At 39.5% G+C, this 13,978-nt stretch overlaps 1 protein-coding gene and 1 long non-coding RNA gene across 5 annotated transcripts in view; one reads left to right on the top strand and one right to left on the bottom strand.

Annotated features, from left to right (window-relative positions):
- LOC121038697 (uncharacterized) overlaps window positions 1-5,342 on the bottom strand; it is a 69,870-nt gene extending 64,528 nt beyond the window's left edge. Inside the window, exon 1 of the long non-coding RNA XR_005794452.1 lies at window positions 5,117-5,342. This is a non-coding gene — a long non-coding RNA (uncharacterized LOC121038697). The remainder of the gene's footprint in view (window positions 1-5,116) is intronic.
- TMEM117 (transmembrane protein 117) overlaps window positions 1-13,978 on the top strand; it is a 508,588-nt gene that overhangs the window by 107,039 nt on the left and 387,571 nt on the right. The window lies entirely within an intron of this gene.

The following is a 13,978-nucleotide window of genomic DNA, read 5'->3' as shown; positions in this document are numbered from 1 at the left end:
GGCTCTGGGCTGATGGCTCTGGGCTGATGGCTCTGGGCTGATGGCTCTGGGCTGATGGCCCGGAGCCTGGAGCCTGTTTCCGATTCTGTGTCTCCCTCTCTCTCTGCCCCTCCCCCATTCATGCTCTGTCTCTCTCTGTCCCAAAAATAAATAAAAACGTTGAAAAAAAAAAGTGCTATATTTATTTTGGGAGATGGCAAGAAAAAATTTAAATGGTCTTTTGTAATGTTAAACACTACAGTTTTTGTGTGACGTAAACTAACAACACTATTAATGTCCCAAATTATCCATTTAAATTTTAGTAAATGAAAAGAGAGATCTATTGTTTTTCAAGGGGTGGGCCTAGAGGGACAGAGGAAGGATGGAGTCCCTGGGCCGGGTTTAGAAGCTGGGATGGGGGGAAAGCTTGGCTGTAGGTATTCATGAAGTCTGAAAATACTTGAGTCAATAGCTGAAAAGCTTGATTGGCTGCTAATGCAAGGCTGAATGCAAATTCTGCTGGAGTGGTGCTTTACATAATTTGTTGGCTTCATTCTTAATTAGGCTAAACATTGACTTGCTTGTACGATTAATTCACAATAATAGTACAATTAATTACCAAGGCTGGGAGTAAGGGGCCTGAGCTGGTTGCTGAGAATGGGCTGGAGAGAAGAAAAGTTGGAAGTGAATGGCTGGGTCTGGTCCTGGGGGCTGACCCAGTGGGGTGCTGGAGGGAGGGAGGCAGGCTTGGTGAGAGAGAAAGGGAGGGAGGGAAGGGAAAGGGGAGTTGGTGGGGGAGGGTCGGGCAAGGGAGAAAGAGACTTACTTAGCCAGCCAGAGGCAATATAGCAATAGGGCACAGTTGGCTGCTTTTAATAGTATTGGTTTCACATTACTTGGTTTTGATAGTACAAAGGTAAAATAGCGCAGCACAGCCAAATTATCACGAGTTTACTGTAAGTGTTGTCTGAATTGATGAAGTTTTAAAACACTAATGAAAAACACAATCGATGTTGCATCCTTATTACTGTGTGTGAGTGCATTATTATCTGTCCAGAATCGACATTGTTTTGGCACACTTAAGAGGTGTTCCATGATCCTTGTTTACAGTTGCTTATTTCGACTCTCTCATTAAATAGTTTATCAGCTTGTTACAGGGGAAAAATTCGAATGCGGCAATTGAAAGACCTGGACTTTAGCCCCATCTTAGCCGCTCACTGGCAAAAATAACTTGGAAAAGTTAGACCGTTTCTCATTTTTAAGACATAGGTTGCTGTTACAGGATTGTTACTGGGTTTACTATTATCTTTTTATTTTATTTTATTTTTTCAACATTTATTTATTTTTGGGACAGAGAGAGACAGAGCATGAACGGGGGAGGGGCAGAGAGAGAGGGAGACACAGAATCGGAAACAGGCTCCAGGCTCTGAGCCATCAGCCCAGAGCCCGACGTGGGGCTCGAACTCACGGAGCGCGAGATCGTGACCCGGCTGAAGTCGGACGCTTAACCGACTGCGCCACCCAGGCGCCCCTACTGGGTTTACTATTATCAACCTCACCATTATTATTGTTAATCTTGGGGAAATGCATGCTTCCAAAGTGGAGAAACAAACTAAACATAATCTTGGTCACCATTGGCTTTGCTTTGTACGGAGGGCAATGTGTTGTCCTAGAAATAGCATGGACTTGTGTGCTGACACTCTTTTTTGCTATGTGACCCCAGGCAAACTTCACTATCGGAGCCACATTTCCACTGATGCAAAATGGGGATGTTAGTACTGCCTTAAGGTTGTTGTGACAATCAAAGAAGACAATGTGTGCAAAGAGATTGGTGTGTTGCCCACCATGTAATGAGCTCCTAATAAGTGTTAGTTGCTTTTATAATAATAGAAAATACATTTTAGTTTCTCAAGTACTTTAGCTCTCAGTAAGTATTAGTTATAATGATAACAGTAAGTACTTCGGCCATTATAACAAAATGATATAATACATGTCAATGATCTTACTACTTTATTGTCATTACAACTATGGTGATTATTATCAATGTATGCAAACTAGCACTAGTAGGTCTTCAATAAATATTAATTTCCTATGCCATAATAGTACATAATACATAATCTTAAATATACTTTCATTATAGAGTCAGATTAGTATATGCAATACATAGCACTCAGTTCAAGTGCTATGAATGCATCTTTATGAATATACATAAACTGTTCCTTATTTTTCATCAATGAAAAGCAAATACACAGAGCTAATATAATATTTAATCAGGATTCAGAAGAGGAAATCAAACATATATTAAGTTACTAAATGATTATTTGCTAAGTTTGTCTTTTTTGAAAAGAGGGAACATTTGGTGAAATTATTGATGATAACATGGGAATTAATGACGTGGCAGTCATGCATCTGTGCATGTGTGTGAATATCCATTATCCAGAGACTGTGTAATAATGAATATCTTTAATTTTCATCTCAGTCCCTTTTTCCCAGTGGTGAACATGTAGGAAATCATTACTTTCCAGGCATGAAAAGTTGATGTATATGATAGCCTGAGGCTTACGTTTTATCAGAAGTTATATAGTTTAATTTAATAAATGAATAAGAGGGACCCAGCACGAGCTGAGAAAGTGACATTTCGGTGACAAGTAACCCCCTTTGTCACCTATTAACCCCATAGTTATTCTTGAGGGAATCAGAGAACCAGTAAACAGAATTCTGTTAATAAAATGTTTCATCATTCCGATCGTTCCCTGTCAAGGTAACATCACTTGTAGCACTGTTGTGTTCACTACTCTGGCTGCAGAGTCAGGAATGTCTACAACTTCTACTCTTGCACCGGATCGGGAGGATAGTGCCTTTCTGTGGTAAAGATAAATGAGCCCCGCTTGTGTTTTCCTCGAGAGGAGAATTTCATTGGAACTGCTTAGCTTCTTTCTATTTCAGTTTCCTTTAGGCTACTGCCAGGGTACCCTGATGCTCTACTTTTTTTTTTTTTTTTTTTCTTAGAGAAGCAAATGTGCATAAAATACTTGAACCAGTTAGTTACAAAAGACATAGAAAAACATCATATTTAAGTAATGTATTAAATGGATACCCTTACCTAATTGAAAAAAAAACACAAACCTGCTTTACGTCCTTTACAATAAAAGATTAGTAAAATATACACAAAATATGAAGACAGAAAAGGGGTATTAGATTTTGACTTGTATTTTGTAGACTACATAGTTTAATCCTCTCCCCCCAAAATGCATATTTTAAAAGATGAGGAGGATGGTTCCCAGGGATGTTGCAAAGCATTAAGATGTTCAGCATTCTGTGTAATAATAGAGAAGAATATATACCACATGTTCAGTTTTTTAGGAAAAATGTTAATAGATTTCTTTGCTTCAAGATCATCCATATACTACCTAAATATGCACATTTAAAACAATTTTTTTTCTTAATGTTTTATTTATTTTTAAGACCGAGAGAGACAGAGCATGAGTGGGGATGGAACAGAGAGGGAGAATCTGAAGCAGGTTCCAGGCTTTGAGCTGTCAGCACAGAGCCCGATGCGGGGCTCAAACTCACGAACTGTGAGATCATGACCTGAGCCAAAGTCAGATGCTCAACCAACTAAGCCACCCGGGCGCCCCTAAATATGCACATTTTTAATATAAAATGTATATTATAGGTAATAGTATGTGTTATTCAATATACTGTTATACATGTATATGTATATATAATATTTATTAGATAGTCAAATTTATTTATTAAACCATTTTACTTTTATTAGAGAATTTGATGTGCAAACTTAAAGCTAAGCATATAAAATAAATCATTGATCAGGGCACCTGGGTGGCTCAGTTGGTTAAGCGCCGGGCTTTTGATTTTGTCTCAGATCATGATCTCACAGTTCGTGAGATTGAGCCCCACATTGGGCTCTCTGCTGACGGCGCAGAGCCTGCTTGGGATTCTCTCTCTCTCCCCACCTCTCCCTCCCCCTCCCCCTCCCCTGCCCCTCCCCCTGCTCGTGTGTGTGCATGCACTCTCTTTCTCTCAAATAAATAAACTTAAAAAAATGAATCATTGATGATAAAGTTATAAGTTACTACAGAGAGATAAGAGGCTGTAGCTTATACTGAACCTTACAGTGACATCTTAACTGAATATGTGGATCTATATAAAACTGATAAGTGAACAGGATTACATAGGTCTTAAATGAGTAACAGATATGATATTTCTGTTAGGATCATGTTAAGTTAACACAGGGCTCAGAAGAAAGGACAGCTAAGCTACAGAACGTCAGCTGCTTAAACAATTCACTTGTCTGGATAGGGTGGCCTTGATTATCACTTTACTACATCATCTAAGGTAAGTCAGTTTAGGGTAAGTTTCTAAAAATTCAATGACCTACATTAAACTAGTAGAAAAGCTAGATTTGTGCACCTATTTGGGGAATTGCTTCTAGAGACTTTATTACCTAGACTCATCAGGCTTTGGGAGGGTTTTTAATTAAAATTCACAATAGCCATTTTTCCTTATCTTTCGTAGGAGCAAGGTATCAAACACTGTTGATCTGTTTGAGATCAGCCTCATTGATTAAAAGAACATTTTTTGAGTACCTACTTTGGGCACTGATTACCAGTTACAGTTTAAAGACTCATCTCCTTGAGATCAAACAAGTATCCAGAGCTGGTTCAGCTCTGGAGGCAGGTCACAGGCACATTTTCATCATAGCCAGACAATGAATGGTGATGAGTTACAAAGACAAGGTAGGAGTCTAGGGCAAGGAGATCCAAGTCAAGGTTGGCAACCAGAGGTTACCTATCATGGTTAGAGACTAAACTCATAGATTACTTAAGAATCAGCAACAAGGCAGAGCTAAAGTCAGGAGTTTTGGAGAATTTAATGAACACCATGGATCTTCTTCCCCAGCCTCCTAAATTTTGCATACAGTGTGAGGGAGTTTATGGGCTCCATGTTAAAAGCCACTGAAGTTGGTATCTCAGAATTAGAACACTGAACAGGAGGCTCCAGTGATAAGATCTTAAAACTAAGATCCTACCAGTCAGGATGGGTTAGAGTCTGTGTCAGTAACAAACAAATCCAAAATTTCAATGGCTTAAGGCAATGAAATTTGTTTTTTACTCACACTACATTTCATTGTGAGTCGATTGGAGGACTCTGCTTCATCATCCTCCCTCTGGGACCGTGGTTGAAATAGTAACTACATTGTAATGTTGAGAGTTGCTCCTGGAGTCTCAGGGAAATAATTCAACATTCGATGGAATGTAACTTCTTCTCACAATTTTTTTTTTTAACTGTGTAAAAAAATTTCTTTTTTTTTAACTAAAAAATTAAAAAAAAATTTTTTAATGTCTATTTACTTTTGAGAGAGACAGAGACAGACTGTGAGTGGGTTAGGGGCAGAGAGAGAAGGAGACACAGAATCCAAAGCAGGCTCCCGGCTCCGAGCTGTCAGCACAAAGCCTGACATGGGGCTCGAACTCATGAGCTGTGAGATCATGACCTGAGCCAAAGTCAGACGCTCAACCAACTGAGCCCCCAGGCACCCCAAAATTTTTTTTCAATTTAAATTTTAGTTAACATACAGTGCAATATTGGTTTCAGGAGTAGAATTTAGTGATTTATCACTTACATACAACACCCAATGCTCATCACAACAAATGCCCTCCTTGATACCCATCACCAATTTGGTCCATCTCCCACCCACCTCCCTCCTTCAACTCTGTTTGTTCTGTATCACTGAGAGTCTCTTGGGGTCTGTTTTCCTCTCTCCTCTTCCCCTTCCCCTCCCCCTGCTTCCCATATGTTCATCTGTTTTATTTCTTAAATTCCACATATGAGTGAAATCATATGGTATTTGTCTTTCTTTGATTGATTTATTTCACATAGCATAATAATACATTCTATTTCCATCCATGTCATTGAAATGGCAAGATTCCATTCTTTTTGATAGCTGATTAATATTCCATTATATATATATATATACACACACACACACACACACACACACACACACACACACCCCACATCTTCTTTATTCATTCATTAGTTGATGGACATTTGGGCTCTCTCCATAGTTTGGCTATTGTTGATAATGCTGCTATAAATTTAAGGGTGCATGTATCCCTTCAAATCTGTGTTTGTATCCTTTGGGTAAATACCTAATAAGGCAGTTGCTGGATCATAGGGTAATTCTATTTTCCATTCTTTTGAGGAACCTCTTTACTATTCTCCAGAGTGGCTGCACCAATTTGCATTCCTATCAAGAGTGCAAGAGGGTTCCCCTTTCTCTGCATTCTCTCCAACACCTATTGTTTCTTGTATTGTTAATTTTAGGCATTCTGACAGGTGTAAGGTGGTATCCGATTGTGGCTTTGATTTGTATTTCCCTGATGATGAGTGATGTTGAGTATCTTTTTATGTGTCTGTTAGCCTGTTAGCCATCTGGATGTCGTCTTTGGAAAAGTGTCTATTCATGTCTTCTGCCCATTTCCTACCTGGGCTGTTTGTTTTTTGGGTGTTGAATTTGTTAAGTTCTTTACAGATTTTGGATACTAACCCTTTATCAGATATGTGATTTACAATTACCTTCTCCCATTCCACAGGCTGCCTTTTAGTTTTGTTGATTGTTTCCTTCACTGTGTGGAAGCTTTTGATTTTGATGAGGTCCCAATAGTTCATGTTTGCTTTTGTTTCCCTTGCCTTTGGTGACATATCTAGTAAGACGTTGTTCTGGCCAAGGTCACAGAGGTTGCTGCCTGTGTTCTCCTCAAGGATTTTGATGGTTTCCTGTCTCACATTTAGGTCTTTCATCTATTTTGAATTTATTTTTGTGTATGGTGTAAGAAAGTGGTCTAGTTTCATTCTGCATGTCACCGTCCAATTTTCCCAACACTACTTGTTGAAGAGACTGTCTTTTTTCCATTGGATACTCTTTACTGCTTTGTTAAAGACTAGTTGACACACAACTTTGATTAGCACTAATTACTTGGCCCCAACCAAGCACAAGGAGACTGGAAACTGTATCCAGGAAGAATTAGGATATCAGGAAGCACATAATCGCTTCCTAGTTGAGGTAAGAGTGGCCGCATATGGTAGTCAGTAGCATTATTCCGGGTACATGGTATGATTGCAGTTCCAAGCCTCCTTCTGCACTTTCTAACAGTGTCTTTCTTCCTATAAAGGGGATATATATATAATGATTTTTTACAAAATCATCAAAACTATGATGTGACAGAAAAGGAATGAATGAATTTCACATCAAAATCTGATTGATGTGTATGCAGAATCTAATCTAGTTGTATGCAGTGTTAATATCATATGGCCAATCAGGTAATTAAAAGCACAGTAATTGATCAGAGAAATCTATTTGATAGCAGGAAGGAATGGTTTCAAGGTATTATTGATCGATTGATAGTTAACATGCTCTGGTTCAGTTCTTGTGTACCTCTAGTATACATTTTGATTTGGTGAATATATTCATTGTGTTGGGTGTTTCTCATGCCATGTCTGTTCTGAACACTTTCAATGTCATCTATGATTATTAGAAATAAATGAGTTGAGTTAGTGGATTTAGGAGAAAAGACACTGGTCAGTGGGACCTTATGAAGATATGGGTAAATATATAATTTGTCAGAGAAATTATGAGATGTTTTGCCTTCTTATGTCTACAAAATTGGGATAGGTCAAGAACACAGCTGGAATTTGATCAATTAGAATAGAGAATCCAACTGAGGCTGAACTTATGCACTCCTCCTGGTTGCCCTGGCAACAGGGCCCCCTTTCCATGCTAGCAATATTATAGTGTGAGTGAAGAAATAATTGGAGGTACAGAAATATTTGTTCAAGTCAACTCCTCCTTCTGGGAAAGTTAAGGAGGAGTTTGCTAAAGGCAAAAGATGAGGTCATGAGAGGGGAAGAATTTGAATTAAAAAAGAAAAAAAAATAATTAAATTGAACCTGAGCCTGAAAGCTTCTGGGCATAGCACTGCTCATAGCAATGTTTCTTCCCAACTTTGGTTGAAGGCAGAGTAGATAGTAAATCACATGGTTGCATATCTACGTTATCTCTTTCATTGTAGCCCAGGAAAAGCACTGGACTGGGAAATTGTGACCTGTATAATTGGCTTGGATTGGAGCCATCTGCTTTGTGGATTGCTCTGTCTGCTCTTACAGCTAGCCAAGAAGTTCTCATTTGCCCAGAAGGGTTAAGAGGGAGTCAAAACAGCCTTGTCCATATTTTTCCTGTGAATTTAGCTTACTTTGTTTTTAATGTTGTCCTTAGTTGTATTTTATCCGTGCCACATATATCTTTCAAATTCTGCTCAATAGTCTGAGCCTTTTCTTCTTTTATTAAATATATGTTGACTGTGCACCTCTGCTTGGAGAACAGAGAGATTGGGAAGAGTTAGCAATGAGCATTTCCTGTTTCACTTCTGCCTTTTCTTTCGCTGAACCCTTCCCACTAGCAAAAGAAGAGGATACAAGGTGATCCCTTTATCCCATTCCCTGTAGCCAGAGTAGAAATAAGGAAGAAAACTACAAAGCATTACTTAAACTGTGGCGTCGGGGCACTCTGACACATATGGGTGCCCTACCTAAAATCAGTAGGAGAGAATAGAGAGAGACCTGGATAGAAAAAGGATCATCTGAGGATGTTCTAGAAAGAAGACTTGGCCTTGATGCACACTGAATATTCCTGGACAGTTGTAATTACTTTGTAGCCAAGTTCAGTTTCTAATAGGGACCATGAGATTGTTTCAAGATAAAGGATCTCATGGCCTCTTGTCCATGAATAACTTGTATCAGGTTAGAATATAGTAAGAATGAGTTCCTGGAAAGTTTTACAAATTCATGTTCATAGTAAAGCCTCAGGAAAGGCCTTATTATTGACCAAAGTGTGGTCAAGGTTAAGGACTGACTGACCAAGTGAATTCCATTTTCTGCTCGCATGACTATTGCTTAAGAAAATTTAAATACGTTCCGGGGCGCCTGGTTGGCGCAGTCGGTTAAGCTTCCGACTTCAGCCAGGTCACGATCTCGCGGTCCGTGAGTTCGAGCCCCGCGTCAGGCTCTGGGCTGATGGCTCAGAGCCTGGAGCCTGTTTCCCATTCTGTGTCTCCCTCTCTCTCTGCGCCTCCCCCGTTCATGCTCTGTCTCTCTCTATCCCAAAAATAAATAAACGTTGAAAAAAAAATTAAAAAAAAAAAAAAAAGAAAATTTAAATACGTTCCATTTTGCTTAAGGCAAACCTATCAAGCTCCATTTTTTTTTCAACTCAGATCCCGATTGAAATAAAGGGGGACCCCTGTCATAGGAGAAAATGACAGTAACTGTATGCAGTGGGCAGCCTTTGAGGTGGTCCTGATGTTCCCTGCTTCTGATATTCAAGCCAGTGTAGGGTGAGTGTAGGTTGAACCAAGTGGCTAGCTTTTAATGAATAAAATATAGTAAGATGATGGGGTATTATTTCTAAGATTAGACTTCTGTCTTGTTTGCCTTGTTTTCTGTCTGTCTCCATCTCTGTCTCTGTCTGTCTGTCTCTCTCTTGGAACCCTTACTCTGGAGCAAAATTACCACACACAATTTCTGTAGTCTTATGGGAGGCCCGTGTGGCAAGGAGCTGTTTCCAAACATTCCTCAAGGACCTAAGACCCACCAGTAGTCATGTGAGTGTGTTTGTAAGCCAGGCCTCCCCAAATCAAGCCTTGAGAAGACTTTTGCCTCTGCTGGTGTGGGAACTGTAGCCTGTGACCTGGCCTCTGAGCCAGAGGATGCTGTTCAACTGTGCTCAGATTGCTGACCCACAGAAATTGTGAGATAATAAATGCTTACTGTTACAAACCACTACATTTTGGGATAATTTATTCCTCAGCAGTGAATAGTTAATATACTGTACTTAAATAATGGGTTCTGTGTGATGAAAATGTTCAGAAAGAAAAAAAATACATAGACACAGACACACAACAGACACACAGACACACAGACACACACACACACACACACACACACACACACACACACACATCTAGAATTGCCACAAAACAAATTCCCTTTGTATGCTGTGTAGTTTTTCCTATACTCTTCTTCAGTCTCTGCACTAATTTTATTTTCTGCTCCATGCTTTTCTGGATATCTTCCTCCATGTTGATGGTGGGGAAACGTTAAAGCTGTCCCATAAAATATTAGCAAGTAATCAACAGAGAACCCAGTCTCAGGCTTAAAGATCATGCATTGCATTATACAATGTATATTTGGGAGAAGCACTACAGGTCTTTCTTAGGAAAACCAAAAGAAAAATTTTCCTGTGAGTTTTCATAAAGAGAACCCTCTAAAATGTAGAGAATGACATCCTCAAGAACATTCCTAACAAATCCTTACAGTAAATATAACAGTGAATTTTAAATGATTGTTTGTTTGTTTATTTATTTATTTATTTATTTATTTATTTATTTATTTATTTACTTGGAGTGAGAGAGAGAAAGGGGAGGGGTGGAGAGAGAGAGAGAGAGAGAGAGAGAGAGAATCCCAAGTAGGCTCTGTGCTGTCAGTGGAGAGCTTGACACAGAGCTCTATCCCACGAACTGTGAGATCATGACCTGAGCTGAGCCCCACAGGTGCCCAACAAAGAAGATTTTTTTAATGTTTTATTTATTTGAGAGAGAGAGAGACAGAGACAGAGACAGAGACAGAGGAAGTGGCAGAGAGAAGAGAGAACAGAAGATCCAAAGTGGGCCCTGCACTGTCAGTGCAGAGTCTGATGCAGGGTTCAAACTCATGAACTGTGATATCCTGACCTGAGCCAAAGTCGGTCACTTAACCTACTGAGCCACCCAAGCGGCCCAATAATAATTTTTAATGAGCTGTTTCCTTCCAAGTCTGTCAATATGGTCTTTATTTCTAGTCTTAATGACTAATCTAATTGTAGGTATGGCACCCAGGTAAAACTTAACTAGCTTCCAAGGAGAATGTCTTCCATATTTGCCCTTTTCAACAACAGCAAGCTTGATACCACATCAGAGAGGTGTTAGTCAAATTTCTTCCGCAGATGGTGGGTTGTCTTTTAAGAATGGTTTAAAGTTCTACCTTGTGACCAAGGAAAGCATAGTTGGCAGGTAACTTCTTAAATTCTTTTCTAGGTATAGAATTCTATGATCTTTTTCCTCAAGCCTAATTTTAGTATTTGCTACAGAAAAGGTAACATATTTGGCTTGAAAAACCCGCTGAAGGAAGATTATGTTCAGGCAACTTCCCATACTATTCTGACTATAGGGGTAGCTAAAACGCTACAGGAATTTTCAGTTTCTTTCTTTAGCACAGTACAGATTCTTAGAGTCATCAGATTATAGGTGCCATATACCACTTCAATTTAGGAATAATGGTGTCATGCTCTTTTAGTTAGGCATGAGAAAGTACCTGTACTTAAAACTATTTCCAGACTTGGCAGTTTTTACTGCAGCCTGCACATGTGCAAATAATTCTTACTAAAATCACTTAACACTTCCTCATGAGCCATGTGTGACACACTGATTTATGAGTATATCCTTTTAGTAGGAAATGAGTTTGAATTTTACTTTAGGAAGTAAGAGTTATATTGCAAGCGGAAATATAAAAAGATAGATAAAAATCCTTTCAGCTAGTAATGTCACAACATCTCTAATCAAAGAAAGCACAACAGAGCCACAGGAATATCCTTTTACTTTGTAGAATGAAGCAAAAAAAATTCCCTTTAATGTTTCAAAAGAGGATAGAAGCAAAATATTCTTTGTGATAGACGTTTGTTAATGTGCAGTGCAGATTTATTATTATGTCCTCAAAAATTAATTTAAAATCACACCCCCACCCTCATATAAAGTCCTTGGAGGCTTCCGGCATTCACCTTGTACTTGTTCCATTCTGTCTTCTAGTAACTTGGTGATTATCCCTTTCACTCACTAAGAGGCTTTAGCACCTATCTCCGTCTTGCTCTTTGCCACGAGTCTTGACATCATCGTGTGCAGGTCCCAAATCTACTTGGTCACCTGTGATCTCCTAGTCAAACCAACCAATGGATATCTCTCAGTCTTTATTTTGCTCTACCGGAGAGGGGGAGGGAGCTCTAGCACTTGGCACTTACCACCTTTCCTGCCATCTTGAAATGCTCTACCTTCTTGGTTTTTGATGCCATACCTTTCCCTCCTTTCTTTATTCTCTCCTCTCATGGTACTGCTCTTATAGTGTTCTTTAGGCTCCCATCACTCAGGGTTGTAGTCTGATTTTCTTATTCTGTTCAGGCTCCTTGAATGAGATCGACCCTTTTGGCTTAATTGACTATTTTTATATGTGTGATTCTAAAATATTTATATTTATCCCTAATTTTAGTTCTGAGTTTCATATCATACTGACTAATATCTATTTGAGTATGTCAACAATATTCAAGCTAAATAAATCCACAGTTGAACTCATTTCACACCCCAGACCCCACCCCTGCCGGCTTCCTCTGTTCCCTACCAGTGAATGGCTCGTTAGCTAACCAGTTGCTAAGGCCAAACACTTAGATATTGTTCATTCTTTCTTGTGGCCCCTTATCTCAGATGTGCGGTAAATCACAGAGACTCTTTGATTCTACCTGTTAAGTGTTTCTCAAATCCATCTACGTAGACTTATCCTTACTGCTACTCTCCTAGTTTCTTCCTTGGATTTCTGCAGCGGCTACCCCCTTCTCATTCATTTTCCATACTGCGGTGATTCCTCTAAAACCTGGATATTCCTGCTTACAACTCTGCAGTGGATTTTCATTGTCTTCATAATAAAGTCCAAGTTTATAAGGCTCTAAATAATGTGGCCCCAGCTCACCTCTTTATTCTGCCCCTTTGTTCCTTTTGCCAAAACACTAAGTTCGTCCAAAGTGAACTTCTTTTACTTCTATGAATAAAATTTGTGCTTTCTCACTCCTGGGTCTTCAAATAAGTCCCTCCACCCACCACCCCCTTTCCCATTGCTTATTCTCTGGCTAGCTCATATTTATTCAGGTGTCTCCTTAGATGGCTACTTAAAGGTCAGGAAAAGTGTTCCTTCTATATGTTCTCATAATATCATGCATCATCCACATCATAACATTCACCACACTGTGTTTTAATTGCCTTTTTACCCATATATATTTCCTATCAAATTGTGTTTTGAGGGCAGTGTTACCTACCAATGCTTGACAATATTTTGATTCTTCCTCTTCTTCTCAAATACAGAGATTTTATTTCTGTATCTCTGAGCCCTCTTACAGTTAGCGCATGTGACTGTAACCAGAAGTGATGCGTGCCATCATTGGCCCAGGCCCTTTCCCTGATGTATGGTTCTTCATGCTTTGTTCTTCTAACGTGGCCTCTAAGACCACATGATCCAGATGGTTCAGCTACCAGGTGATGAGCCTGTGTCAGCCCAGGTCCCTGAGTGAGCAGAGGCCCATGCATGGCACAGGTAGCATGAGTGAGAAACAAACGTGTGTTGTGTAAAGGCACAGAGATTTTTGGTGGTTTATTATCACAGCATTATGTAGCCTGTTCTGTCCAATGCAGGCAGGGCTCGTGTGTCTGTCCTTTGCTGTGCTATTAACTGCACCTAGCGCAGTGCCCACCTGGCACATATTAAGTACTCAGTAAATATTTGTTGATTGAGGGGACTTACTGAGTTTTCCTTTCAAAAGATGCATTAATTAGCAACATATAAAAGTGACATTAAAAAAAATTTTTTTTCTTAATATTTATTTATTTTTGACAGAGCGGCAGAGTGAGCAGGGGATGGACACAGAGAGAGGGAGACATAGAACCCAGAGCAGGCTCAAGGCTCTGAGCTGTGAGCACAGAGCCCGATGCAGGGCTCAAACTCATGACTGGTAAGATCATGACCTGAGCCGAAGTTGGACGCTTAACTGACTGAGTCCCCCAGGCACCCTAAAAGTGACATTTAAAATTTTTTTTTCAACGTTTTTTATTTATTTTTGGGACAGAGAGAG

Source organism: Herpailurus yagouaroundi, unplaced genomic scaffold (genome assembly GCF_014898765.1).
Source record: "Herpailurus yagouaroundi ecotype Mexico unplaced genomic scaffold, PumYag 166, whole genome shotgun sequence".
NCBI classification, from domain to species: domain Eukaryota; kingdom Metazoa; phylum Chordata; class Mammalia; order Carnivora; family Felidae; genus Herpailurus; species Herpailurus yagouaroundi.
This window is presented reverse-complemented; position numbering and strand designations above follow the sequence as displayed.